The following is a 14129-nucleotide window of genomic DNA, read 5'->3' as shown; positions in this document are numbered from 1 at the left end:
CATCAGCTACATAAATAAATAGAGTTTTTAATCAGTTGGACACTTTAATATAATATTACCCAAGAAGAGGGAGAAAGTCCATGTTGCTACTAATGTGACTCAGAATATACTACACTTCTAAGAACTGTATGAAGTTTGTTAGGGTCCTAGCTTGTAAATGATTGTGGTTCACTTTTAATTTATTTATATTTTTTATCAACTACCAAATATAAAGTTAGAGGACAATATCTGTTTAGAATGGATAGAGAGAGTAAGATGACCGTATATAGTTGGGTATGGTCATAAATATTGTCAGGATTCTATTTATTTATGCAGCTTTGCATTTAAATTGATGTAATGATTGCATTGTTCAATTAAATGAAGCCACTTGAAACAGTTGTACTGATATCATTTCTTGATATCCTGTTGCTTATTTTGATTTTATTTACCTTACTTTGAGTTGTACAGATACCACACTAACTTGGTGCTTCAACTTAAGTACCTAATTCAACTGAATCTCAATTATCTATATATATATATATATATATATATATATATATATATATACATATACGAAAACAAGGACGAAAAAGTGGAGAATGTTACACAATAACAAATGCAATTAACAGGACATAACAACAGGTGTCTTTTGACTAAGGACGAATTAAATTAAGCTGGCATGTGTGGAAGTAAAGCCTTATGGCAGGGACATAAGATTGGACAGGCACAGGGAAGAATATAGATCTTGCACAGATGGTAGTCCGACCAAGAAAGAAAGGTCAGGCCTGACCAAACACCGGTCACGTGGGGAGAGAAGAGAGAGAGAGGTAGAGGCTGAGGGATAGAAGAATTAAGGAGGGTCGAGAAAAAAATGAAAGGGACACAGTGAAGCGAAAGAGGGAAAGTGAGCATGATGAGAAGGCCAGGAAATTTGAGAGAAGGAGAATGAAAGGACGAAGAGTGGAATGAAATATATATATTATTATAATGCACATATATATAGATATGTATATATATATATATATATATATATATATTTATTTATATATATATATATATACATATATATATATATGTAAATATATATATATATATAATGGGAATTGAAACTGGAAATATATATATACATACTAGCTGAATTATCCAGTAATTACTGGAAAAGTGGGGGTTATTTCCAGTTTCCGTTCCCATTACACTGTTTCATGTCCTATTCCATTCCCTGTTCAAATCCTGTTTAAATTACAAATAGATTTACAAATACACAGTGACGTGTGATAGATTTACAGATACTGGCAAGTAATACAGTTGAATAATAAAACTGATTGATTGTAATGGTAAGGTAATATCAAAGTTGAATTGGTGGATAGTTGGAAGTATGAAAGGATTGACGATGCATGACTATAAAACAATTGATTGATGGTTGATTATTTTAAATTTTGAGGGTCTTCCCTGTTACTGTCACATTGTGAAATTTTAAAATTACGTCAAAATTTTCAAATATGGTATATTGAAATAATTTTCCTCATTAAATCCGATTTTGTTATTTATTTGTTCCGAAAAATTGCAGTAAAATGTTACTGGGGTTTAAAGTTTAATCAATTTTATCTAATAAGAAAACAGGATTTGGAAGCTGGCAGTTTCTGCATGATAGCTGTCTATCACAAAATGTCAGCAAAATCATGATGATAAAAGTTGTAAGAACTTCTGAAGTTTTTATATGTTTTAATGAATAAAGTCATATGAAACGGTCAAAGAAACATGTAAATAATTGTAAAAGGGGAAAGATAGTCATGGAATATTTTTGCGAAAAATTACAAAAATCTGTCCTGATCAATCGGCCTATCTATCAAGGAAGGCATGATCTGACATGGAATAAACAAAAATTTGTATATATATATATATATAAGACATTCTATTGTAAAAACTACCTGACAACAATGGGCTATTCCTGTATGGTACAAAATGAAAGGCATTATCTATGGTGTTATTGTATCAGTACATTGGTAAATTTTTAATAAATCTTAATACAGTGATTTGGAAACAAATATAAAAACACTTTGCCTTTCACTTGTTAGTTTAACATCTGTTGTTGAACATATTACAAAAGGTTTGACTGAGCTTACGATAGCTAATTCACTAAAGCGCATGTGTTAATTGAGAGGTAAAAATTAAAAAATAAACTATTAAAATCCATTGTTCCCTTCAGTAAACACATTCTCTCTTTCCTGCTCTGTCCCCATCTCTCGTTCTCTCTCTCTCTCTGTTTCTCACATTCCCTGTCTCCTCCCCTTCCCTGATATCAGCCACTCTCATTATACCATTACATTTCCCCCAACCTAACACTTCTTGCACCCTTCTCATTTTATCTCATAATAGCCCAACCCCATAGTGGGCTTATTATTGATTTTTATTGAAATCCAATGAGCCTATAATTGAACTGGATGTTAGTTTAAGCATGTATGCAAAGTTTCGTGAAGATTGGCTTGCTGGTATAGGCACCTAGATGGTAACAGACAGACAGAAATTGCCATTTATGTATAAGATTGAAGATATATATATATATATATATATATATATATATGAGGTATATGTATGTATTCCTGAATGTAGTTATCTTCCTTTTTAAAAAAATATATTTTCAACTTTTCTCTGGTAAAAATCTTACTGTGTGAAGCCTTGGACAAGTTAGTTCTACTATAGGCATTGGTAAACAAAGTCTTGTGTTAAGTGAAGTGGAAAATGAAAGATGCCCACTTTCTGTATGTATACATATCACCTTCACCATTAACATCATCATTTAACATTCATTTTTAGACTGGGGCTGGTAAGCCAGAGAGCTGCACCAGGCTCCAGTCATTTGTTTTAGTCCTCCCACCATCACTTGACAACCGATGTTAGTGTGTTTATGTCCCTGTAACTTAGCAGTTCAATAGAATAAGTACTAAGCTTAGAAAGAATAAGTCCTGAGGTTGATTTGTTTGACTAAAGGTGGTGCTCCAGCATGACCGCAGTCAAATGACTGAAACAAGTGAAAGAATAAAAGAATAATGAACATGTATGAATATGTGTATGGGAAGAAGTGTGTGTTTGTGTTTCCTTGCCTTGAGATCAGATACTGGTTGTAAACGAATGCTACCATCGTATAAGTGGTATTGTTCAGTTACAATCTTCCCTAAAATGTAGCCTTTTGCAGTAGTAGCAAAAGGAAATGTTGTTTAATTTGGTAACAGTTGAGAGTTGATAATAAAGGAAAGGTTTCCATCCCATAGAAAATCTGCCCCAATGAATTTCATTGGCCCTATGCAAACATGGAAAAATGGGCATTAAAATGATGATGATGACGACAACAATGACAATGATGACAACGATGATGATAGTGATGTTGTTGATGATGATGGTGGTGGTGGTGTGATGATGATTGAGGTGATGGTGGTTATTATGATATTCTACTGAAAAGTATTGAGAGATTCTTCACTTCAATGTTTGAATGTTTTTTTATATTACTATACATAAAAAAATTATATGTATGTGATATATAAATATGTGTGTGTGTGTGTATATATATATATATATCTTTATATATCTGCACATGGTGTATATGTATGAATTTATATATATACACACATGTACACACACAAGATGAAAGAGCATTACACAAATAAGACTAAGCTGTCTTTTTCAATATTCTGTATTAAAAGAAAATGGTAAAAAAAATTCAATACAGTAGAGTAAATTTTAATAGCATAAGATAGTAAAATTTTAAAAGTTTTTAAAAATTTGGAAATAAACATTTTAAATAAATAAAAAAAATCAAGAAAATCGTGGGAAAAAAATATATGTATTGAGAAAACAAAACAAATTAAATAATAATTTATAGGAAAGAAATTGATGACAGGAAATGATATAAAAAAATGAGGGGAAATTCAGCACATCATCAGAAATTTATACTTCGCAATATTGCCAAAAGAATTGAGAAGGACATCAAAATTGAAAAGCAGAGCTGAGCTGTCTTTAACTTTGAAAGGTATGCCTTTGCAATTTGGGAACTGGAATTTTACATGAAAGTATTTCATAAAAGTTTTTAAAAATTTGGAAATAAACATTTTAAATAAATAAAAAAAATCAAGAAAATCGTGGGAAAAAAATATATGTATTGAGAAAACAAAACAAATTAAATAATAATTTATAGGAAAGAAATTGATGACAGGAAATGATATAAAAAAATGAGGGGAAATTCAGCACATCATCAGAAATTTATACTTCGCAATATTGCCAAAAGAATTGAGAAGGACATCAAAATTGAAAAGCAGAGCTGAGCTGTCTTTAACTTTGAAAGGTATGCCTTTGCAATTTGGGAACTGGAATTTTACATGAAAGTATTTCATAAAAGTTTAAAAATCAAAAATTAAATAGTCAGAGATGAAGGAGATATTCCAACAGGTGACAACTGATGTTAGCTGTGTGGAATCATTTTCAAGTTGTAACTTGTATCATTAGAAGCTGTCTGAAAAATGTCACCGATGTACCGTTTCCTTCCACTGAGGCCTAGTGTCATCATAAAAACAGTAGCAAGTCATAGAAAAGATGGGTTAAGCGAATGTCATGTAAGGAACTGAATCAGTAATGGTAGCTCAACATGAGTGTCCAGCCTGCTAGAAATAACTGACAAATTTCCTCAAATCCCACCCAACCAATTCAAATAAAAAAAAAAGAAAAGAACAAAAAAGACAAGCAAGGAGATGTTAGAGAATGTTGTCTTACATAAAATATGCCTGAGAAAAATAACAAAATTGAATTGTCATAGTTAGAACTGTGTTGATCTGGGGGTAAACATTTGAGATAACATGGAACAATATGTAATGATTGGGATTATATGTGAGATGTGGTGTATTAAGAGCAGTAGATGTGTTATTGGGGTACTATAGATGTAGTGGAGGTGAGTAGTTGAGAAAGTGGAGGCACATGGCTTGGTGGTTAGGGTACTGGGCTCATGTTTGTAAGATTGTGGTTTTCATTCCTGGACTGGAATGAAAATTGTGTTCTTGAGCAAAACACTTTCTTTCATGTTGCTCCAGTCTACTCAGCTGGCAAAAATAAGTAATCCTGCAATGGACTAGCATCCCATCCAGGTAGGGAATATACATGCCATGAACATGGAAAACTGACTTTTTTGAGTCGGCATGACATGTAAAGGTAACTTTACCTTACCTAGGTAGTTAAAGAATATTATTAACAGTGACACATATGAGGAGAGTGAGGCACAACTAAATCTAATGGAGTGGGGGACAGAGATTCTAGGTATGACATTGTGAAACATCTTCGATGTGACTACTTGATTATTAATTTTAGCAATAACACAGGGCCAGAAATTTGAGAAAGGGTTAGTCAGTTAAACTAACCTACTATTTGACTGATGTTTTAACAACCCTAGAAAGATAAAAAGTAAATTTGGCCTTGGCAGGATTTGAACTCAGAAATGCAACCAGACTTTTGTTTGAAGTTGTAATGATTCAGAATAACTACCAATGTTGAATAAAAATTTCTGACATAAGCACACGACCAGAAATTTGTGGTGGGGAGGAATGGTTGATGTTATAGACACCCAAACTTGATTGATGCTATATGTATCAAAACTTGGATGATAAGGTGAAAAACAGTATTGGTGTTGACAGGGTTTGAACTCAGAACAAATACTGTTGACACATTTTGTTTGCCACCCTCAACAACAATCTACTATAATAATACACTTGTGTATTTCTCCATCGCAACATTTGAATGAGAAAGGAAGGGGTAATAGATAAATCAAGAAAGAAGAGGTGATGGCAAGCTAGTAGAGGGAGTGTTATGACTCTGTGTAAGTATATGTGTGTGTATGTGAAAGGGAGGTATTTGAATGTTTGTGTGCCTGTATGTGTGTCTGCAATAGAAGTGGTACAGTGAACATTCAACACTGAAAAGAAAAATCAAACAATGTTTCAATTCTGTGTGAGTATATGTATGTGTGTGCGTGTACAAGGGAAGCATATGAATATTTGTATGTATGAACCAGCGTTCTTTTACTAATGAATGATGATCGATGTTGCATCTCAAAAGACAACCTCTAAATAACATTGACAAGTGTACTAGTTTGATTTATCAATCATATTTATATATAAAATACTACAATCTGCCATCATTTTTGATGGCACGGGGCCAGCTAATAATAGTAATAAAACACTACTCAACATATCACAGCTGGTATTTCCAAGAGAAGTGAGCTGTTCCAAATTTGAAAGATAAACTAGACCATTTGAGAGTAATGTCTTTATGTATATACAACAAATTAGTTAGCATCTGGCGATCTTGAGAGACCATGGATCTGCACCTAGAGAAATTGTGTCAGCTGCTAATGGTGGTACAGCATCTGTTATAGCTGTACAGGCACACAACACAACACCTGAGGCAAACCAAGTGAACAAAGCAAGTAATATAAGTACATATCACTGATAGACACATATACCTTTGGACTTTTTTTTTGTTTGTTCCTTCTCGAGCCATGACTGGCTCATAAGGGCTGGTTTCCCAGTTTCCTTGGTGTATAGGTTACCCATCTGGACGGGATGCTGGTCCGTCGCAGGTGAGCTTCAAGATGCAGGAGGAAAGAGTGAGAGAAAGTTGTGGCGAAAGAGACAGCAGAGGTTCGCCATTACCTTCTGCTGGAGCCGCATGGAGCTTAGGTGTTTCGCTCATAAACACACACATTTCCTGGTCTGAGATTCAAATCCACAATCCCTCAACTGCAAGTCCGCTGCTCTAACCACTGGGCCATGTGCCTCCACTACATGATATAAATGCAGCCTTTTAAAGCCTAGCCAGGCTCATGGGCCCGGTTTCAATGGCGTATGTGTTCCCCAGCTGGACGGGATGCCAGTCCATCACAGTGTTACTCATTTTTGCCAGCTGAGTGGACTGGCGCAATGTGAAACGAAGTGTTTTGCTCAAGAACCCGACGTGTCGCCCAGTCCAGGAATCAAAACCACAATCTTACAATCATGATGCCTACACCCTAACCACTAAGCCACACGTCTCCACTATCTTTGGACTGATAGTAATAGAAACAACTGGTGTCACAATCGACAAAAGATTTTATTAAAACCATTGGACAAAGACTATTAAAATGACAGATCAAGTAGATATATACAAAAAGGAAAAAATTTACAGCCTAGAGTAATTTGCATAAGTTAGATGAACATGAGCTGCTAAGAGATATATTTCAGAGTGGCCAGTGGTATGAACATAAACGACAAAGATCAATAATGATATATATATATATACTTCAATAGAAAACTCAAAGAAACTTTATTCAGTTATAACAGAGAAAATAGTTATGCTTAACAAGATATTTGAGCTAGTGACTCAAAGATTTATTTTCCCAAAGGCAAATACCTCCAGAGATAAAAATAAGTTGAATGGGATTTGAACTAAGAATTGTTGTCTTCAAACCAGTATTAAACTAGATTATTTCCAAAATATAGCTCTACTACAATTTGATTATCTTTCTGCACACTACTTGCAACACTGTAGTGAGATTAGATTAAAAAAATCATGTCATTTTTCTGCAATGTTTCTTCTAACTCATAGCACACATATTGTTATAAATACATGACTACGTATGCACAAAAGAAGCTTATGCACACACACACACACATTCACCAGACACATCAGACACATTTCCAGCCCTCATCCTTCACAGCCCCACCATAAACATATGCATGTATGGTAAATATGTGATAAAGATCCCAATGAGCATATTTAAGTGGATAGTGAATGATAACTGCTAGAACAATTCGAACTATGTCATAGAAGACAAATGTTCAATAGCCTCTTTAACCAATCATAGTTTGTATTTTAGAACAGTTTTCATGAAGAAAATGAATTCTGTGCAGACATGCTGTCTGCCCAAACAGACCTAAAATACAGAGAGAAAACATGGTTAGGTCATCACAAGGGTGATAACTTATGTTCTTGATTGATTGTATATAGAAGCAATGCAAAATACTCTCATGTATCAAAATGAACACAACGAAAACAGTTTTTTTCTTCTTTTCTTTCTTGAGTATTGGCCTTCATTAATCCAATCAGATTGGGCTAATTGAGTCATATCTTAATGTTTGCATATGCATAAGCACATATACTATGCACATAGATACATGCATGTGTTTGTGTGTATATTTATATATATTTATATTTATATACATGTACGTGTATGTATATGTGTATGTATACCTATATCTATATTTATCTATTTACCTCTGTGTGTATGTATATATATATATGTATGTATATTCTTTTATTTGTTTCAGTTGTTTGACTGCCACCGTGAATGAGATACCATCTTTAGTCAAGCGAATTGACCCCAGGACTTATTCTTTGTAAGCCTAGTACCTATTCTATCAGACTCTTTTGCCAAGCTGCTAAGTTATGGGGATGTAAACATACCACCATTGATTGCAGGGACAAACACAGATACAGAAACATATACACACACACACATACATAGATATCATCATCATCATCATCATCATTGTTTAACGACCATGTTTGGATGGTGCTTTTTACATGTCACAGACACAGGGAGACAGTCAGGAGCACTGGCAATGGTGATGGGCTTCTTTCAGTTTCCGTCTACCAAATCCACTCACAAGGCTTTGGTTGACCCAAGGCTATAGTAGAAGACACTTGCCCATATATATATATGGTACATATAGGTTATATTTGCAGATGTATGTATTTAGGTGTGTGTGTGTGTGTGTGTGTGTGTGTGTGTGTGTGTGTGTGTGGTGTGTGTGTCTGTCTGTCTGAGTATGTGTGGTTATGTAGGAGTTATTAAATAAATATATGTTTTTACATAGTGCAAAAAAATATCTCTGATATAATACTCAATACATTAATTAAAGTTGATAGATAGATTCTCATAAAGTTATAAGATCATTTGAAGCACCATTTTTTTAGACAGTTTGACTTTTATTGTATCCAATGAGATTGTATAAACATAACAAGCATTTAGTCTATCTTATGTGTTTAGCAAATACGCTCAGTTTACAAACACAGTGACAGATAAAACCTTTGGATATACTCCTAAGTAAATTTCAGTATGAAAAATAATCACTTCTGGCATAGTAAAATAATAGTAGTAGTAAAATAATAGCAATAATATGAAGGGTGCTGAAAAGTTTCTGGCTTTGGGTAAAATAAAATGCTGGGGGATAATGATGATGATGATAGAAATCAGAAGGCCCTTTGTAATGCCAACTGTAATGCCAGTTTGTACTGGGTGGTTTTTTTTATGTACACTAACACTAGTGGGGTCACCAGGTAACTTGCATGACAAAGACCTCTCTGCTCAGAGAGGGAGTGGAAGCACAGGAAGTGGGTTTATGTCAGTTGAGAGGTTAGAATACAATAGAAAGATCAGCATCTTACTATAGGAAAGATACATGGCTAACTCAGCAGGAAAGGAAGGGAGAGGAAGGTGAGATAAGGTTAGAGAGAAAGATAGAGAGACATTAAGAGAGAGAGAAAAATATACGTGTAGATGGTGTTGGCGATGTTTCATGGGCTTACTTGTGGGTAGCGGTTGTGGTGGGAGTATAAGTGGTACAGGGGGATAGAGAGGTATATTTCATAAGAGTGTGAAGGGAGATGCTTAGAGTTAAGTTAAGTTAATTTTTTGGCTCAAAAAGCAAAAAGCAAGGCCATGTAGAGATGAAGAAGAGGTAACTGTAATGAGGAGTGATGGTAAAAGAAATTGGAGTGGCTAGTAGTGGGATATGGTAGATATGTAAGGGCATGGAATGTGTGTGGATAGGCACATGAGGGAGAGCAGAGGGGTCTGCAGTGGGTAGTGAAAAGTGGTCATTGATGGTAGAACGTGTGTAGGCAAGATGGATTGCTGAGCAGTTTTGACAGAGAATAGATTGTGTTTGTGCATGAGGTCAAAGCATAGCCTGCCATGGTTTTACTTAGCTTGATGTGGCTTCTCAAGCACAAGTTTTCAATTGCCTTGGTCCTTTGTCATCTCCTCTGTGAGGCTCAACTTATGAAAATTGTTTCTCACCACTGCATCCCACATCTTCCTTGGTAAACCTCTTTCACAGGTTCCCTCCAAAGTAGGAGATTAGCATTTCCTCATGCAGCTGTCCCCACCCATATGTATTACATAACCATACCAGCACAGTCTTCTCTCTTGCACATTACAACTGATTCCTCTTATACCCAATTTTTCTCTTAAAACATTTATACCCTGTTGTACATTCGCACTATTACCCATCCAGCAGGGCATGCTGGCTTCATTTCTTTCAAGCCTTCACACATCCTCTGCAATCACAATCTACGTTTCACTGTCATGTTGTATAGCTGTTTGAACACAGGCATCATACAATTTGCCTTTCACTCTGAGGGATAGGCTGTTTGTTACCAACAAAGGTAGAAGCTCTCTGAACTTTGCCCAGCATGGATAGTTCCAAAGATCACTACACACATTTCAATAGCATGATTTATTCATGAGTGTGAATCCATTACATAACATATTTGATAACATTATGTAAATTCATATTGTTGTAAAAACTGTTGAATTGACCAGCTGAATTGCCTGGAATACTTTGCAGAGTAATCTGTTTTGCCAAAATCTGCTTGATTCCATCTGCATTAGTGTGTATATATGTGAGTATATGTGTGTGTGTGTGTGTGTGTGTGTGTGTGCATATACATACACATGTATATATACTCTTACTCTTACCTTACTTGTAACAGTCATTTGACTGTGGCGATGCTGGAGCACCACCTTTAGTGGACCAAATCGACCCCAGGACTTATTCTTTGTAAGCCTAGTACTTATTCTATCGGTCTCTTTTGCCAAACTGCTGCTAGGTTACGGAATCGTAAACACACCAGCATCAGTTGTCAAGTGATGTTGGGGGGACAAACACAGGCACACAAACATATACACACACATACATATATATATATATATATATAATGTGAAATAGAAAGATGAATAATCTTGTTGTAGATTAATCAAAAGTTAACCGATACCTTAGTAGCAAAAATCACAGCAGTAAACAGCACGGTTGGAGGTACAACCATCTGGCGTTGCAACCGTGCGTTGGTGCGGATAATTGAAATTAAAACATTATTGGTGAATTGAGGAAATGGAGCTGAACGCAGATTGAACAGAAATCGTTTTATTTCATTCTACACGTGTTTCGAAAGGCACAAATTACCAAAATCCGATTGAATAATGGGACTATATTGTGTCTTTCTCTTCAGGAAGAAAAAAGGAAATCCATTAGAGAAACAAAAACAGAACAGAGGCGGAGCAAAAACCAAATCGAACTATGCTCCTAAGAGCCCATGGCGAAACTGTTTATCAGTGTTTGCTGAGAACCGGTGGCTGAAGAATTCTACAGGTCAGGCATCGGTCAATCATGTGGGTGAGGGTGTATAGATGTTCTTAGTGACCGAGAATAAAGTTCTGACTATTTAAGGAATATTGGATGTTTTATAAGGGGCGAGAAAAAATCTACTTAGAGACGTGTGTGTGTGTATACTGTTCTATATATGTGTGTGTTGGCGTAGGGGTAGAAAACACTTTTTGTGTACGTGTGTGCGTTTGATCGTTCGGCTGTCAGTGGTATAGTTATAAATAGGGGTGTTGTGGTTGACGGTAACAATGGGAGTAGGGTAGAGAGCCCCAATAGCAACCCCAGCATCATTTCCCGCAATAGCAGCACCACGGGCACTAGCAATGACAGTACTCTGATAGATAGTGGAGAATCAGGGGTTATTCCTATAGTTAATAGTGACGTAGTGGAAAATAGAGTAGTAAGCGGCTGCAGGTCTCGGAACGAATATAGTGACAGGAACGCAGTTCTAATTTCAGAAACTAATCCTAGCAGATTAAGATTACGTCGGCGAACTCCAAGATCAAAAACGCCGTCTACCAATGCAAGGTTTACACGGACTCAGATGTCTTCACTTATGTAGGGGCATCATCCTCAAGATTGTCTTTGCGTGTCTCCAATCATTACGCAACTTTTCGGGACGTGAACAAGCGCCAGACCACGGGACTCAGTAAGCTAATATGGCGACTGAAGGATACGAACTTAAGCTACAGGCTGGAATGGTCAATTTTGTCGGTGGCCCTCCCATTTGATAGGGGCAGAAGACAGTGTAACCTTTGTGTCTCCGAACTCTTCCATATTTTGTTTGCCAGAGGCCGGATGGTAAACGGGCTCTTACAGTCGGCTTTTCGATGCCCCCATTGGCGGCGTTACACTTATCTGGCTTTTAAATAGCGTTTATAAATAATACCGGCACCCATAGCCCTTGGTAACAAATTCTGAAATAGCCTTTAGATATCTACGATTATCCACTGCAAGGGGAATTACTCCTGTAAGACAAACGGGGCTTGGTTTTTTCACAGCGGGGGGTTTCCTTGACAAGGCAGGCTCAGATGAACACACACACACATAAAACATAATATATATATATATTTTTTTCTTTCTGCCACCCAACGGTTATCACGGCAGTAGCCACTGACAGCCGAACGATCAAACGCACACACGTACACAAAAAGTGTTTTCTACCCCTACGCCAACACACACATATATAGAACAGTATACACACACACACGTCTCTAAGTAGATTTTTTCTCGCCCCTTATAAAACATCCAATATTCTTAAATAGTCAGAACTTTATTCTCGGTCACTAAGAACATCTATACACCCTCACCCACATGATTGACCGATGCCTGACCTGTAGAATTCTTCAGCCACCGGTTCTCAGCAAACACTGATAAACAGTTTCGCCATGGGCTCTTAGGAGCATAGTTCGATTTGGTTTTTGCTCCGCCTCTGTTCTGTTTTTGTTTCTCTAACGGATTTCCTTTTTTCTTCCTGAAGAGAAAGACACAATATGGTCCCATTATTCAATCGGATTTTGGTAATTTGTGCCTTTCGAAACACGTGTAGAATGAAATAAAACGATTTCTGTTCAATCTGCGTTCAGCTCCATTTCCTCAATTCACCAATAATGTTTTATATATATATATATATATTATATATATATATATATATATATATATATACATATATATACGACAGGCTTCTTTCAGTTTCTGTCTACCAAATCCACTCACAAGGCTTTGGTTGGCCCAAGGCTATAGAAGAAGACACTTGCTCAAGGTGCCATGCAATGGGACTGAACCCGGAACTATGTGGCTCGTAAGCAAGCTACTTACCGCACAGCCACTTCTATGCCTAAAATGTGTGACGCTTACAGCACCTAGGTTTCCCAAGCAGTCACCCACCTAAGTACTAACTAGGCTCGACATTGCTCAACTTTGGTGATCGGACGAGAACCGGTGCTTTCAACATGATATGGCTGTAAGCATATGGCCGTAAGCATAATATATATGTAGATATATATTACAGACTTGTTGTTAGATGATGGATGAGTGTTCTGGAATATTTTGCTGAACAACCATGGAAATGGTTTATTTATAGTGATCAAATATTTGTGTTTACATAAGCTCGCTCCCTCCATCAAATCAACATTGTCTGTACAGGTGCATAAGTGTGCCACACATCAAAAATGTTGAAACGATCATAGAGCAACGAGAAATGAAGTGGTTTACTTAACCGTCTCATTCAGGAAGTGAATTCATGATCTAGCATTCATGAGTGCAACACTCTAACCACTAAGATACCTGCCCTGACTCATATACGTGTGTGTGTGTTTGTGTAAGAATAGATATATATGATTGTATAAGAAATTTATTACTTAACCCTTTCATTACCAACCCAGCTGAAACTGGCTCTGGCTCTGAGTACAAATGTCTTGTTTTCATAAGTTTTGAATTAAAATCTTCCACCAAATCTTAGTCACAATTTATTTTCCTAACACTAGCTGAATGATAACTAAGTTATTTTACTAAATTCTTTATTATATTTAAAGTAATTGAAAGAAACACAGAGCATCTGAAAATAAATACAGTAACGAAAGGGTTAATACAGTTTTCAGAGTAGTCACATTTGCTACTTAGAATTTTGTCTATCAAGCAACAACATAATGTTCAGAATTACGATGCTCTAAATAAATCAGTAAGCAT

At 36.1% G+C, this 14129-nt stretch overlaps 1 long non-coding RNA gene and 1 other non-coding gene across 2 annotated transcripts; one reads left to right on the top strand and one right to left on the bottom strand.

The window, feature by feature from the left end:
• The first annotated feature begins 745 nt into the window (after positions 1-745).
• LOC118762785 lies at positions 746-9938 on the top strand. Its single transcript, XR_004998535.1, has 3 exons — positions 746-757; positions 1114-1250; positions 9928-9938. It is a non-coding gene; the product is annotated as an uncharacterized LOC118762785 (long non-coding RNA).
• Positions 9939-13291: 3353 nt separating this feature from the next.
• On the bottom strand, positions 13292-13410 carry LOC115209999. Its single transcript, XR_003881367.1, has one exon. It is a non-coding gene; the product is annotated as a 5S ribosomal RNA (ribosomal RNA).
• Positions 13411-14129: the final 719 nt, after the last annotated feature.

The sequence above is a fragment of the Octopus sinensis genome, linkage group LG3 (assembly GCF_006345805.1).
Source record: "Octopus sinensis linkage group LG3, ASM634580v1, whole genome shotgun sequence".
Classification (NCBI taxonomy): Eukaryota; Metazoa; Mollusca; class Cephalopoda; order Octopoda; family Octopodidae; genus Octopus; species Octopus sinensis.
Note: the sequence above shows the minus strand (reverse complement) of the source record. Positions and strands in the feature narration are given on the sequence as shown.